This window comes from Rhyacophila brunnea, unplaced genomic scaffold (assembly GCF_057557595.1).
Source record: "Rhyacophila brunnea isolate RB1 unplaced genomic scaffold, BYU_Rbru_1.0 scaffold_5, whole genome shotgun sequence".
Classification (NCBI taxonomy): Eukaryota; Metazoa; Arthropoda; class Insecta; order Trichoptera; family Rhyacophilidae; genus Rhyacophila; species Rhyacophila brunnea.
The window spans coordinates 32,341,510-32,359,383 of NW_028233170.1; the positions used below are offsets into that span (position 1 = coordinate 32,341,510).

The 17,874-nt window shown below is 34.1% G+C and overlaps 1 protein-coding gene across 2 annotated transcripts in view; it reads right to left on the minus strand.

Moving 5' to 3' along the window:
- Rgl (Ral guanine nucleotide dissociation stimulator-like) overlaps nucleotides 1-17,874 on the minus strand; it is a 150,831-nt gene that overhangs the window by 112,082 nt on the left and 20,875 nt on the right. The gene's annotated exons all lie outside the window — the stretch shown is intronic.

The following is a 17,874-nucleotide window of genomic DNA, read 5'->3' on the forward strand; positions in this document are numbered from 1 at the left end:
GTGATTTGGATAATCCAAAAAATAACTTAAAATAAAGTAATTGTACCTTATCTTTTACAAAAAAATGTATATACTTACTGTAATAATTCAAAATATATACCTTCTCTACCCTTACCAGCATGCAATTAAGAGTTCTTCCTCGTCCTAAGACATAACCAAATACCACGTGTTTTACAACCAATCTTTCTCTCTGAGGATAATGGTCAATATTCTAAATAGTAAGGTGGAGGCAAACCGAAAAATATCTCTATTGCCAAATGTCCAGTATCATATTCAAAGTGTGATATGTAGTTTTTGTTCGTAAGTATTTAAAAAACGTTGTTTTTCTCCAGCGTCCTCCTTTCTGCGTCTCATCTTCTGATTTCTTACTTAGTTACAATAAGCAGTTTCTCGTAACGTGTATGATTAAATCCATAATAATTTAGACGGGACAATGCGATGTCGCCTGGAATTTAATAATAATCCAAGGATTCTATGAGACCTGAGATAACGCAAAACGAAGAAACTGAAATATTACATCGAATATTAATTTCTAGAAATTTATTACACCCTAACGGCAACAGCGTGGCGAAGTGAAGTGGAGGGAGGTAAACAATTCGTTGCCAAAAATCACAGTACACACTTTAGTAGAGTTATACTTACGAAATTTGAGAAATAATAGAGGTTTACTATCGGAAAATGCACTCTATATTATACCTATGACATACGAAATGGTTTAAATTTAAAAACTCATATACAATAATATAATATCGTGTATATTTTAAATAATTGAATGCATGTGACAGAAACCCGAAATCACATCGTCTATCGCTTTAAAAAGCGCAAATATGTTTACATATTGTGTAAATGCACGACGCTCTTGGCCGCTTAGGCCCGTTTCAGACGGGACACCGGTGTCGCGCTCGTTGATAATATAGAAGGCCTTTGTATTCGAATAAAGGGGCCGTTGTATTATGTTTATGAACGCCCCAGAGCTAATCTGTCAACGCATGTCCGGTACACTTTTCCGTCGGCCGCTACATTCTCAAGCCGCCGATACACTTGTTTTCTCTAAATGTTCTAATTTATAACGCGAAATTATGCGTTGACTCATTAGCTCTGGGGCGTTCATAAACATAATACAAAAGCCTCATATCGATGGTGCAGATCACAGACCTTCGTAGTCAAAAAATACGATTTTACAGGGGAAGGTTAAAACTGATTTATTTGCAGCATAATACGATGAATATGACATAGGAGTTTTAATTAAAAGATCAATAAACTCGGCAATATTTCTCTTTGACATAGGAGGTAAAGTTCAACAGATCCGTTAAATTTTTGTTGATTTTTTGATATCATAAAGTCAAAATCATAAAATTTGACATATAATGCCTGGTCCACACCGGCAACAAGTCGCGCGACAACTCGTTAAATTTTACGATAATTATCATAATTGCTTAAGAAATTTTACGATAATTATCATGCTTATCGTAAAATTTAACGAGTTGTCGCGCGACTTGTTTTCGGTGTGGACCCGGCATAAGGTTTGTGATCTGCAGCATCGATATATTATATACGAGCGCGACACCGGTGCCCCGTCTGAAACGGGTCTTCTTATCGCGTTGAAGACGCACGATGTGTTGTCTGCAACTAGTGTTTTTCAATTTTTAATATATATTTTGATGATTACAGTTGGATAATCACAAAATTATAAAGGACTTGAAAGTAGGTATATAGCTATATTATGCCGAATTGAAATATGTACAAATAAATCAATTCGCATTATTTGTGGTGATATTTACATATTATTGTGGTTAATTAAATAATGTTTTACGATTCAAGGTAAACTAAATAATTGTTTAGTTCTGAGTCTTCGCCACTGGCCAACGAGAGATAGTTGGCATTTGATCCGAGTCTGAACTTGACCTGGGAGCACAATGGAGAGCGGAAGGAATAGAATAAACTTATTGCCAGTTGAATGAATTTTCTTTCTTAGGATTTTCTCAACCGTGAATCGGAGAACCTCTATCGAACATGTAAACCGGTATTACATAAGTATATACGACTGCACCTATATTACAATATTATACAGTATACATACTTACCTACAGGAATATCCCAGAGACGTAAATCCCCATAATGCATAACATTTCTATAAATGATTGTTTGAAGTGAAGCTATTTCCGCGCGGTGGTGCAATTTTGTCGATAGAATATAATGAAGAAATGTCATTACCAATATAAACATCGAAAATGTATACGGAAAGCCTTGAACTACCAACCTTCGTTTGAAAACCGAGCACGTTACCAATGGCACTATTGAGGTAAATCTGACCATTCTTGAAAAGGCATGAATACTTGGTGGACTAATATTGATTTAGTGCTCAGCCGTAGTGGTTTGGCGGGCGCGGCGCAGCGGCGTCTTGCGAAACTCAAACGTATAACCGTGTGTGAAATGTTCGTAGACAGTGTCTTTTTTGGGGCATAATACACACGGTTATACGTTTGAGTTTCGCAAGACGCCGCCGCGCCGCGCCCGCCAAACCACTACGGCCGAGCACTTAGAGTCGGCCGGCCAACCGCGTACATCACTTAATACTCACACGGCTATTGAAATTAAACATTATCAAACATAACAGAAATCGTATAGTAAATATTATGAAAATGGAAAGCAACAGTTTAAATCCATCGTTAATCAGTAAAAATAGTAGGTAGGTACACCATCCATCAATGGCGAGGGGTCGAGGTAGGCTGTTAATATTAGACATCAATAGTGCACACTAAATTTTACTTATTTGTTTTCATTGAACTAATAATACAATTTGCAGATGGTGCTGGTGCTGGTTAGTTTTAAAATTCAATTAAACCCTGCTTAAACCAAACCATAATAATTTAGGTATACTACAGACGATCTGACAAAAATAGTGCACGCTTTTTCAGTCAAACTTATTTGTTTTCGTTGAATTAAGAATACATATTACAGATGGTGTGGGTTAGTTTTTTTTTTTAAATTCATTAAACCTTGCCTATACCAAATCATAATCGATAAACAATATTATTATATCTATAAAATGTCTAAAATTATATATGGTTTAATGATATAATTTTAGATATTTTATAGATAAACGAATATTTTCCACCCTTCGCCACTGCCATCCATACTGAGTAAAATGTAAAGTCTGGTAGGCTATCTTTTTTAGACCATTCGATTATTGTTTTAAATTATTAAGGCTATACTTCAGCTGGGCCACGGTCTAAAATTATCGTGACTACGCGACGCGAAGATTGTGCAAACGACGCGTGCAAAACAAAACATAATTTGTCATAAAAATTCAACATGTGTCCATTTAATGTTCTGTTTATTGTTCTATTAGTAACAATAATAATATATTCATTGACATCTTTTCTTAATCAAGTAAATGGGTAACTTTTTAGTCATGTTTACATGATTTAAGAATTAATACCCCCGTCGCCATCACGAAACAAATTGACGAAATTTGTGTTCACAGCTCGACTTTCGCTCTCCGATTGCCAGCGAGTCCAAAATTTCGTCGCACCTATAGTTGAAAAGTATTTGCCGTTTCACTGAAGTATGCTCTTAAGGTTTGAGTTATTAAATGAAATAACAAATAAAATAGTATAGAATGTATATAGATGTCTGACTTTTGCATGAAAATCAATTCGTTGAGATAACATTTCAGAGGCATGAAAAATCCATAGAAAGTCTCTACATATTACAAAATCATCGAAAGTAGGCTTTCGGCGTTCTTTAGTTTTTCTAATTGAATTATGTATACTTGAGATTAAAATTGAATTTAAAAATAAGCTTGACTGTAAATGTCACAAAGCCTCAGAGTTTTGCTTTCAAAGTCCACAAGTTGGACGCAAAACTAGCAATCTGAAATGCTTATAGTTAATATGAATGATAATTTAATATTTAATTTATTAAAGATAAAATCAGTGAGTAAACGAGTGAAATAATACTACATTTTGATAAATTATCAAACATTTTTCAAAAAATAGTGAAGGAGGACTCTTATTATATGATACTATATTTTCGCTATCGTGTCATGTTAGTATGCAAAAAAATCGCTGTAGAATAATCACAAGAAGTCGAGGAGCTATTTGTACTAAACTAGGTATAGCCCACGGTGGCCGCGCGGCATAAGCGTTGGACTATAAAGCCGTGGGTCCCAGGTTCGAATCCTGGGTCTGGCAAGTACACATATTGTTTTTCAATTTGTGTGTGTCAGGGTATGGACCTAATAGGTTGAGCAAGTGGCTGACATCCATTTCTCATAAAAAACAAAATCTGTCAATACAAACTTCCACTCTGTGGAGGCCCATAAAATCCTATCAGAATCGGACATGTTCGAAAAAAAAAAAGGTATTATTAGTGATTACATATATTTTACAAGGTTCTTGTAAGCTCGTATTCTTGTTTGTCCGGTGGTTGTTTATCCGGTACAAATCTTGCAATCTCGATTTTTAACTAACTTCCCGACTAGCTAGACATTTGAAACTTTTAGAACATCAGAACATGATGCCAATGCATTCTTTTAATACGTTTAGCCATCTTTAAGTACAATTGAATTCATTTTCAGTTAATTCTGTTTTGCATGAAAAGTTATTTCGGAAGTAATCCGTAAAAATTAAAACACTATTATTGGTTGCTAGGTGTCCTAGCACCCAAATTATTAATATACACGTGCGTTACTATGGAAATCAATATGAAATGTCAAAATGACATTTCAGTACTTATTCTATGATCGTTTAAGCTAGTCAAGTCAAGTTTATATGATTCAACAGAAAATGTACAAACGTTGTATTTAAAAAGGTATCTTTATCTTGTAATTATTTAATAATTATTACTTACTACAGTTAGGTATAATGAAAAATCTATGAAAGGTAGATACTTATTGATGACGTGTAGATATATAGTATTTGATGAAGTAAATCTCTTGTGAGAAACAGTACGATTTTATAATTTAGCAACAGCTGATAAGAACGATGGTAAAATTAGACCGGTAAATTGCTTTTGCCAGTCACGGTAACACGTTTTTATGAAGAAAAAAAATGTATTGCCTGTTTTTATTAGTTTTATTAATAAAAACAAACTTAGTTCAGAGGCATCGCGGTGATGCAAAACATTTAAGAGTTTTTGCAGACGAAAATTTCGCTTAATACTGCACGTTAAAAACTGTTTAAAATGTAAAAACTTGTCGATTTAGTTAGTTATTTTGTTATTATTTAAAAAAACTTTTAATATAAAATTCCATGCTTAATATACGCCAAATAGTTGGTAGATATAACTATTTACTGAGACTTTCGCAGATATTATACGTTCAACGGTTTTGGAGTGGATGGTGGACATTTATATTTATAGTGACGCTTCTATATTCTAGTTTGTTCTGACTAAAATTTACATAACGCCGAAGTTAGCGACGCACATTTCTCATTCACATGACTTCATACGATAGAGCTCATACGGCGCCAAAAATCCTACATAATTATGCACACAATCCCAATTATCATTTTATATGTACTTATACAGCTATATATTTTCAGCTAAATCAAAAACCTAATACTTACTTCTTTGTTAACTGTCAATTCATGGTGGAACTGCATTGTACTGTTGTTTGACTTAATAAAACGCAAATTTTTTTTTGTAGTACTTATTCCACTTTAATAAATAAAGTTGGACCGGTTTCGTCCGCCTCAGAGGGACATTTTCAACTTGTTGAAAATTTAAGTTGAAAATGTCCCTCTCTCTGAGGCGGATAAAACCGGTCCAAATTTATATAAGTGGAATAAGGATTACAAAAAAAAATGCGTTTTATTAAATCAAACAACAATACCTAATACTTACTTAAAATACTTGTGGCTATCGTGGGTGTAAAAAGTACTTATAAGGTTTACGCTTTCAAGTTTGTTTAATTTTAATATACCTAATCGTAAATGTATGCACCGTGTTATTCAGTTTTGACATTTGGGAAAATATAATACACTTCAACTATGAGCATAGTAATATGTTTATTTACGCGTGCATGAATTTACTGCTAAAAGGACGTATTATCGCGGCCATAACAATAAAATGGGTTTGGGTCGAAATCCCGAATGCTGGATTTCAGCGGATTTCAGCGTTCGGGATTTCGGCTTTCGGGATTTCGGCTTTCGGGATTTAGGCTTTCGGGATTTCGGCCATTCGGGATTTCAGAATTCGGGATTTCGGCCTTCGGAATCTCGGCCTTCGGGATTTCGTCCTCCAATCCAATAAAATGCACACGTAAACACGTATTATCGTGTTACAAGTTACAAGATTGCATGCATCAAAAAAGTTCAGAAGCTCCTGAATTTTCACGCGACAGTTGGAACTTATGAGATATCTGCGCCTACGCAGAAGAACGATAGTGGCGAACCTGCCGGGGAAAAAAGAACTACGCCGCGCAGAGCATTTTTGACGTTTACCAATTTTCACGATCAGTCAAATAGCACCATAAAATGACAACAACGCGTCTCGCTTAGGTACGCTTGAAGAATGAGATTGGCGAAAGTCAGTTACGTTTACGTTTGAACAGTTATTATCGCAGTAGTTGAATTTATACACTATTGGTTCTAGTAAATCCATGCACGTGTACAGGCGCTATTATTTCTGATTAATAATATAATGTCAATTATTTATATGTATATATTAATATTTTCTCTTAATTCGGTAAGCACGGAAAATAGTCCTGAAACCTTGGATGCCATGTCAACGATCTACGCACGGGCAGCATTAAAAAATGATTTTATAATAAATATAAATACAAATATGTACATTCTAATAACCACATGATTGCGCCAAAGTCTACAATTTATTTAAAAATTATACCGAATTGAATACTTACATAATTACTATATTAAAGTAATATCAGTCAATTTATAAACATAACAATCGTATTCATTGACGTATTTGTGGTGAAAATTATCGCAGTTAATTGTCACATAAATTGATCCAATTGTTTATAATTAAAACAATATACCCGGTATCTGTGTGACTAAGGAAACTTTTCATTGAAAAACAGTGTTCCGAATCATCAATAATTCAAGGAACAGTAAAAATACTACCTACACTCAATTAAAAGGATTAATCGAAGAAAATGTATGAGTTTGGTGTAAATTCTGTTGTAGGTCCTAAGAATTCCTAAATTGAAAAACATTGGTAATCATAGATCCACCCACGTAGCGAAAATTGTAACCGATCAGTGAATCTGTGCTCCTGTCTGAATGGGCATTTGTTTCAATAAAATACATGTTGATTGTCACCAGATGAAGATATTGATAGGTCGGCACTGAACAATTTGTATTTTATCCCGTTTAAAAGTAGGTACCTAACTAAATATGATCTGCTCACGTTTGTCAGTGTGTAAAGCAACGGTTCTCAAACTGGGTACCGCGAAGCAGTTTCGGTAAGACCGCGAAAAACGAACCCATATTATTTATACTATTTATATTTTTATAATTATAGAATGTAACATTTGACGCTGCAAGGAAAAGATATCACAGTGCTGCACTGTCACGAGAAATTGACAGCTTTCAAAATGAAGGTAGAATTATGGATTGTAAAGTTAGATTAATAATTAAGAATTTTGCCCCATTTCCACGGCTGAATACATATTATTGATGAAAATGAGCTTGAAGTCGATGGCGATATCCTTGAGGTGATGAAACAGCATGAATTCATTCTTAGCGAAGAAATTTATTAATTTTTCCTGACCTACGAGAATTTTAAAATACCATGGTTTATTTCCATTAGTGATCTGTAACAGTTTATTGATTTGAGAAATGATGGCGGTGCAAAACATGTTTTCCGTGAAACGTGTTGTAGTGATTTTTGGATTGAAATGGCACAGTCCCATCCTGATGTTGCAAAGATGGATCTAAGAGTGCTGATTCCGTTCGCAACCACCTATAAGTGTGAGACGGCCTTTTCTACCCTACTTACTATCAAGATAATATAGATTTTCTTTTTTTATTAAAGGGGTCTGCGATCCATCGAACAATTTTTAAAAGGACCGCCACGCAGGAAATTTTAAAAAGTTTGAGAACCGCTGGTGTAAAGGTACTTGCATCATGAAGATATGTCACATTTTTTTTACATAATAGTCCATCCTTGTTTCTCCAAATACGTAAGACCTTAACACTATCGACCGAAGGTCCTTAATGGAATTTGAATTTAAATTCTAATGGATTTAAGTTTTGTACTATTCCATTTCGAGTCGTTTTTGCGACCCGGTTTCGCCTTTCGGCATATTCAGGCACTGTGTACACTCACCAAAAGGCAAACACACACTGACAAGTGACAACGAACACTATTAACTCTAACTTATATAACAAATCAATACAATAAAGTAGTCAAAAACTTATCACCTACCTATTAAGTCAAATATCCAATATCCATTTTTTTATTAAATCCTTGACTTATAAAATATATCAAGCTCAGTAAGTAGTTGATTTGGTAGGTATATGTATTTACCGTTTAATCGTGATTATACTGGGGATACGTAGGTACACCAATTACCTACTCATTTAGTATGATCAACAAAGTTTGAATGATATCTATATAAAATGGAGGGTAGTTTTTCTTGGCTAAGTAGTAAACTAGAGATTGTTTCCGCCCCCGTGATCAATATAGTATGGTGCCTACGTAAAACATGTGATCCCACACAGAAACACTCCTTCAAAGTATCAAAACATTCAAAACACTGTCCTGTATCTGCGAATTTTCAATACACGTGGGAAACGAGATAAATAGACGCCACACGGGCAGGGCTCAAGTTTTTCAATTTTTCGATCCGTGTATGCAAAAGTTCAGGATTAGTTCGCTCTCCACTCGTAAAACTTTTTATGAAAGGGCCATCTGTTGGGAAAACTTCAAACTAAAATTACATATTAGCGCTGTGTTTGCGGTTTTCCTATTTCAAATTTTGACACTATCATTGGCAGGCATTTTTTTAGATTATTATTATGACAGATAACTTAAAGGTTACTTACTATTTATAAATAACATAAACTACCCACATTTAATGATTTAATCCAATCGTCACAATACCAATTAGTATTACTACCTATATTAGTCTATGTTCGTGATCAATTAATTAATACTGGTCTAGTTTTCATCGGTGTTTTTTTCTTACTTATTGATAGTCTGTCCACTTTGGTGAGTCTAATATAATGCATCCGGATGTACCATCGATGGAATAATGAAATTATTTCCATGACATTTGAAATTATTTTGCAAGTGTATGAACAAATTTATTCATATCACTCAGTTGTCATTCCGATTGTCTTACATACGCCTTGGCGGCCATTTTTTGTGTTCATTGTGATTATCTGATTATTTACTCGAATGCAGTTATAGAAGGTTTTACACAAATTTTACACGATTTTTCAACTAAATAATAATGCCCGAAGTGTATTATTGTATTGTGATGGATTGTGATGGATTGTCTTTTTATACGCCATGCAAATTGGCAAAAAAATTGTCATTGCAGTAGTGTGAAGTTATCTGTCAATGAACCTGAAATGTGAAGTCAAAAAACGCGAATTTTTAAAATTCTAGTTGCAGTCGGCAGCTTAAACTAATAAAAAAATCTCGATTTCTCATTGATGATTTCTCGAGATTCGCCTTTCTGGTTAATTCTCGAGAATTCTCGAGACCTTAATAACTTAACCGCTAGTGCATTTGGACTATTAACTAATATTATTAAGTATGCCCACGATTATAATGATGTACTTATTCATTTATTTTTAGGACTGAATTATTAATTTTGATCTGCAAATAATGTACCTTCCTAAATACATCTAACTTTACTACTCGGCATAATATATACTAGTAATTAGAGAATCTAAATATGGACTATTTTAAGCCGACTACTCTGTTACTTAAACATAATAAGATACCTTCCACTCAATGACAACACAAACTTTTGCATTTGTGTAGGTAAATTTTGAATATGTGATAATTAGGTATAGTAATATCTCGACAACACAAAATCAAATGACATCATGTATAATTATAATATTAAGTTAATCACTTACCTACCAAAATAGAATGTGCTAAAGCTAAATGATTAAATCCGTGGGATCTTCACCCAGCCGCAGGATTAAAGTCTGAAATCCATTGATCAGGATCTAATCGTTATGAACTCTGCTTCACTGTGATCGGGTATATCAAAGACAATATATCATTCACAAGAATAAATACAATGTTATATACTTGAAAACGTCTTACCTCGTTTTAGAGAATTTGGTATGGGAAGACGTTATTACTTATTTATAGGATAAAGTGCTTACTAAACAATGAATTTTCTTCGTTGTATTCAGATTTCACAGTAAACGTGGGGTGGGTACTTTGTAACATAGCTTGTATTAAATATCAGATGATTTTCACCACAATGTGGGTATATATAATATACATATGCAGTGGACAAGGGTACCTGTTGAAGGTAAGTAGACTGTGGTCAATAACTGAAAACAAATCCTAGGACAGCCATATTTACATATTAGGTATTTGAATTTTGTTCCTCTTCTTTTACTGAACAATAAAATATTATATTTTACAATTTTATAATTATATATATTACTTACATGAAAAAATACAACGGACACTAAAATAGACATTTAAAAAAAATAATTCTCATCCATAATTCGAACTCGGACTAGAAAAATGTGCTATCACGAGAGTCGGACGCTCAGACCACGAAACGACGAAATGAATGTATACATAAACAAAAAGCCTCAGATTACGTGATAGTATGACATTTGTTTTGATATTGTGTGTGTTTTACAATATGTGAGTAATTGTTTGTATATGTTGGGTGCGTGAAATATACCAAATTACTTGAAACCTTTGTATGATTGTGTTGGTTTCAGCTACGTATTAGTACCAATACTATTAGCCCAGTAGGAGTAGATACATGTCCGTCTAGCCGGCAGTCAATTTATAATACACCGAAGATAACACAGTTTTTATTATTATATAATATATATTTAGGTATTTGTAAAAAATAATATTTTTTAAATTATGTATGTTTTTTTCTCATCAACATAAAACATTCGCGTGCCATAGGTTCGCCATCTCTGCAATAGACCCACTGAATATCTAAAACCGGTATCTAAATAATGATGGGATATTTACTTCCTGCAAATTTTACCTCTTTTATCATCAATCAAACTGAGATTAATTGATTAAATAACTAGTAATTGGACATTTTGTGTTCGTTCTTGAAATAGTCCGTAAATTTACGCCGACTTGTCCCTAGATGCTTCCTCCCTTAAGTAACAAACTAATAATATAATTTGATTACTCAATAATTACTCAGCCGTGAGTGAGAATTCAATGTCGGCCCTCCAGTAAACCGCAGGCCTTCTCTGAGAAGGGTCTGTACCCATTCTAACATTTTCTTTTGAAAATATTTACAATGTGAGTATGTTTCTGCAATGCGGTGAAATAAAATAAATGATTTTTTCTTGCTTCAAACCACATAGATTCGTTATTGATTTCGTTCGTTTTTAATGGTAAAATTATTCAAATTGATTCACAATAAAAACTTGTATCTCAAGTTACTTGTAAATAATTGTACGTATTACATTTCGCCATATCACAGTAATTCATCGTGAGCTTCCGTACCGGAAAGATGTGGCCGTATAGCACTGAGATAAAAAAAATGACGCGTTATTCGTTATTGTTTAAATATTATTATATTCATAAGATTTTGATTTCTATGAATTATCTGAAAACAACGCTGTCAGTTACGACTTGATATTTAGATAATTGTACAAACATTTAGAAAGTTTCAGTTTATATATAAAATAAAATGAACACATACCTACGAGTTATTACTTGGCGTTACGATATACATACCGCAGGTATTATAGCGTAACACTGTAACGCATCACTATCTTGTTATTCTTTCGTTTGTTATAATCGTTACCTCCATCCAACGAGTATTCTTCGGCACTGAAAGAATGGTATACAATACATAGACAGGCAGGATATTTTTAACCCATAGACAAAATCCCTGCCTATAACCCCTCTAACAATAACCCCCCGTGTAAATAACTCCTAGACATCCCCCCCCCCCGTATATAAAAAAATCACGAAAAATTGAAAATATTTTTTTATCCTTCTATATGTTTAAATTGTACACATCGCATATTAATGTAATTTTTAATTTGCACCCATATTATTCTCCTTTTGACCATGTCCGGTTTGTATATTATTATCCTCCTCGTAACTTTGCAATTGTACACAGTGACAAGATTTGTGTGTATACGCACTGCGTATTAGTGTATTAGTAAATGCCAGGCACCTGATTGGATGATTTCATCAAAAAATTCAAAAAAATCTATTCCAAATTGCAAGGTTACGTGGAGGATGGTCTAATAACAGTTTTTTTTCTTTTTACTAGAGATGGATATTAGCCACTTGCTCTACCTATTAGGTCCATAATCTGACTTCAAACACAAATTGAAAAACAATATATGTATTTACTAGATTTACTAGACCCAGTTTTCGAACCTGGGATCCACTATTTTGATTATTTTGTCAAACTCATTTTAAAACATTTATTTTATCAAATAAACTTCAGTATCCAACATTTGTTGTATAAATGAAATTTTATTTAAACGTTTTTATTTTTATATGGGGGTTAATTTTCGGGGGGGGGGGGTTATTATGCTTTAACCATACATAATAATATTATGTTAAATAACCGTAGACGAATCTTATGACAGGTTAAATCCGACATCTATCCGCCAACGTATGGCCTACTACAAACGTCAATAATAAAAAATACCACAAGTTAATGATTTATAAATAAAAGAATCTTCTATTAAGTGCTCCTAGGAGAGACAAATTAATGTCGTTAGGCGGCGGGGCCGAGGTTTCGTCGTTTTTAACCTTATCAACTTTGTAAATTAGTAAGGTGAAGGTCACCATTTAATCTTGCGAGACAGACCTATAAATTTATTGATAAAAGAATTAGTTACGTACCTTCGCGGAGATTGTAGAATTTACTGTTGTCGTACATAACTTACAGGAAGGTATGTGACAGTCATTACATTATCAATCTTGGGCGCGTGTAAATAGAACTCGACTATAAATTAGTTATTTTTTATCACGTGTATTCTTATCAATTATCATATTCGAATCCGACTACTTAGGCCCGTTTCAGACGGGACACCGGTGTCGCGCTCGATATAATATAGGAGGCCTTTCTATTGTTTTTATGAACGCCTCAGAGCTAATGAGTCAATCCATAATTTCGCGTTATAAACTAGAACATAAAATTGGCTGCGGTAATAAAAACAAGTGTATCAGAAAAGTGTACCAGACACGCGTGGTCTCATTAGCTCTGGGGCGTTCATAAACATAATACAAAGACCCTTTATTCGAATACAAAGGCCTCCTATATTATATCGAGCGCGACACCGGTGTCGCGCTCGTATATAATAAGGAGGCCTTTGTATTCGAATAAAGGGGACTTTGTATTATGTTGATGAACGCCCAGAGCTAATGAGTCAACGCATAATTTCGCGTTATAAATTACAACATAAAACTGGCTGCGGTGATAAAAACAAGTGTATCAGCGGCTTGAGAATGTACCGGCCGACGGAAAAGTGTACCGGACACGCGTTCACTCATTAGCTCTGGGGCGTTCATAAACATAATACAAAGGCCCTTTATTCGAATACAAAGGCCTCCTATATTATATCGAGCGCGACACCGGTGTCCCGTCTGAAACGGGCCTTACTGTTCTGTAGCATTCCAAACAAACAAGTCAAAATATTCCTACAAATATATTAGCAAATTAGCACTAACGGTTGTTTTTAAATAATACCGCTATTACTGTGGACATATTTTTAAACACCATTAATAACTTAGTTTGTTGAATCAAAATGTAGTAGGACGACGCAGTCAAGAATCTAAACACAAAAGACACTCTCGAAGGTCCAAAAATCAGTTTTTCCTCTCAATCTAAACAAGACGAGGGGCCGAAGATGTCGGATTCTTCACTGTCTTCATACACCGACTTTCATGTATATTGATAGTATTAACACTACATTCATAAATCTTGTGTTTCATTCATTGAATAAGAAAGTACCTACCAAGTGACGTCCCTAGACAAAATGCAGCCCCTGGGCAACGCCAAAACCCCGCTCCTTTTATTATAAGTACAGTATTTTTTATCATCCGTGCGCGTGTCGTTTCTAGTCACCAAGTACGTCGAAGGGCAACAGAAGTAAACTAGACATCGCGAACCCAACAAAAAATAGAGAGTCCTGTTAAACCTTTTATGTTGATTAATACATCTTATTTCCAAGCAGTGATCTAATTTATTTAATGGAAAGATATTTTCGTTATTACTAAGTTTAGGTAGCTACTTCTATCTCGTATACCAAATGATTCTCCTTGATTTGCCGCCCCCAAGCGACGCTCAATCTACCTACCCCCACGGGACGTCACTGTACCGACCTAGTTGATATAAATATTATACTACATGTCTGTAATGTTAGTTAGTTTTGGCACGAAACAAGGCATTGTGGGGGAGGCACTAAGGGAGAAAAAGCGATGACAAAGTACAGTCACATTAGCCCTGCCTTATCCTTACGGACAAGAAGAAATTGCATCTGTGCTTATATTACTTAATCACTTTTTAATATTTTTTATTCAATACTAAATAAACACAAGATATAGAATGTAATGTATGGTAACATGAATTGAACATGTGTATGTAATTTGGAAAAGCTTCAGAAACCTACTTATTATAAAAACCCTAAAAATCTTGGACCTAGTAACGGAGACTACTTTCGTTTGATAATATTATCTAAGAATATTAATTGACCACCTAAATTATTCTATATTCTTACAGATATTTTCTAATATTTACGCATTCCTTTCAAAGGTAAAGCATATAAAAGAAGCAAATTCACCAAAGGCATTAAAGGTATTTTACTTCGAATTTACCTCCTAGAAGTCGAATGCCTACTGTGGAAGTACGGTCCACTAGCATCAAAGGTAGAAGATATTTCTTTGTCGATGTTATATGCGTATGCCAGCACAGTAGTCGAAATATGAGGCCAATACTTACTATTTAAATTTACACATTTACCGAAGACTTTATATATCATGGACTTTTGTTACTCGCCAGTCCCGAGTGACAAGTGGAATTTTTGAGGATTGGCAGATTCAGTTAATGTTCCCTATAGCTCTTCTTGGCAGACTAACTGTTTCCGAAAGCAACACATCTACTGCAGAATGTAAGCGATATGGGGAAACGAACTTTACAACGCAACATTTCCTTTTTTGCCGAAGTAGATTCTTTATGAAAAATGTTTGGGACGCACTGGCTAAGTACAGCTGTATGTAACAATAAATACAGAAAGAAATTTATATTTAAATTTTGCTTTCGTGTTTTGTATTTTTAAACTAATTCGTTATCCAAATGTTTTATTTTAATTAAGTATTCAGGCATTAGTCAGTCTCCACTAAAGGTAGAATAAAGACCCTCTACCTACCCAATGATTTAGTATCTGTCCAAAACAAGACAGGCGCCCCGGGATTAAATCCGACGGGACATCCCTACTATGATAATTTGCCCATCAATATTTCAGTGCGCAGGTATAAATAACTTAACTTAGACCTAGTGATTTATTTTAAAGTACTTACAATAATTACTAATAATGACTATGATACTTATAACGGCGGGTTAAAAATTAAATATTTAATAACCAAATTAATATGTAAATGATAAATTAGTGGTCTTCAAATTTATTTGCAAATATCAGTGGTATTCAAAGTATACTGGGGCTCTGCGCCCCCTAGGGTCACCGCAGGCTATATACAGCAGAAAAAAGCTGCCACTGGTACTGCTAATTGGGAGGGCGATAACTATGTTTAACGAAATTGCTTCGGGTGTTGATATATTCCACCTACGCGAGGATGAGTATAGGTGTACGTTGTTTTATAAATTCTTAAAATAGGGTCTGATTAACTCATCCTGTGTACTTCCTTGTACCTATCTAATTTATATTTTTTGTATTTACACATTTCTACTGTTTAATAACATACTACCTATCTCTATACTGATCTATCTCTTTTTTATGTAATACTGTTTTATATGTCTTGGTTTCTAAATGTCATGTTGTGAACGTCTTAAACTTATAATTTTTAATGTCCACAATATGTTAAAAATAAATAAATTGAAATATATGAAAACTTGATAATTCCAGTCACAGATCCACAATCACAATTATTATTACAGATCCGATTGTTTGAATTGGTTTATTGAAAAATTGTTTTTAAACATGACATATCTCAGCTTAGCAATTAATTATTGATTTCAAAAATACTTTTAATGAGATAATACAGAGAAGTTCACACTAGTTAAGGATCATAGAGAAATACGGATAGCTGCAGTGATGGTCCGTAGGGTAGGCAAGTCATACATCACCTGGGGGACAAATAAAAAATATGAACGGACTGTATTCATATTTGTGAATGCATGCATCAGAATAACGTCAATTTGTCTAGGTCAATCAGTAGCTGTACCTGTCTAGACAGATTTCAATGTTTGAGAAAATACATGGTGACCAACGTGCTCACCCATCCCATTAAGTTGTATTTTAGAGCGCCGTGAAACAATAAAGTTTGAAAACCATTGAATATTACCTATTAAAAATGTAATTGGAAAAAAAGTACTTATCAGTCTAATTTATTATCAATTAACATAGTCTAACAATCTAATTCACGAAATTATATGAAATTGAAAACCGGACAAACGGTTAAGTTAAACTGCAAATGTGACATATAATATCTTACAATAAAAGTCAACGAAAGAAAAATTGGGTATACTTATTTTAAATTGATCTTTCAATATCAATAAGTCCGATGACAATCAGTATTGCAAGATTGTTGAAATAACGCTCCCAATATTTTATCTGCAAGGTTGATTTAAAATTTAAAATTATTATAGGTAGAGAGAGAAAAGTTAACCTTATTTTGGAGGTTTCAAATTAATTACCAATAATTGATTATTTTAAGCAGCGTTTCACAAACTTATTCGGTCATGGAAGACGTTTTTTTTTTTTGAACATTTTTGTGGCGCACACCGATAAAACTAGGTAAGTACATGGCACTATATATATTAGCACACATCAAATAAAATTGATTTAAAAACAACCTTCCTTCTATAAAGGTGGAATATACTTAAATGTATGTCATAAAAGCAAAAAGGTCCACTGGTCTGCTGATTAAGTTAGCTACAAGTGACTTCGCATTGCAACTTCACAGCAGCTGAGAGCTTCACGCTTCTGCTATGACATTCCACTATAATTTAAAGTTCACCCAATTAGTCAATTACATATATGATTAAATGCACAGATATTATCAAAATGAGCCTTGCATACTTAAAACCATATAATAGTAGGTATAGTATAATGATTAAATTTTATTTCGTTTAAACATTTCACGCATCTCACACATTGCCCTATCAAATCAGGCATTTGTTCCGGAACCCCGATGGGGAACCCTCGCGACATTTGCGGAACCCCGAAAATTTAGTTAACCCGGGGACGTTTACGAACGGTTTCAGGTCGGGTATCCCCTGGGAGGCGTTGCTATAAATACCTGTGGAAAGATACTCCCCATCAATTGTATGTAGGCAGTCTGTATATATTATATAATCATGTATATAATCAAGTAAACCATGGAGAAATGCGTCCGTAGATTATGTAAACAAAGCAACAGACTTCAAACCAGAACACGAACCGCCATTTTATTTTAGAGGCTGCCAATAGAAGAAAAAAATAATGAACTTATTACTTATTACCAATACAACCATACGTACAATTG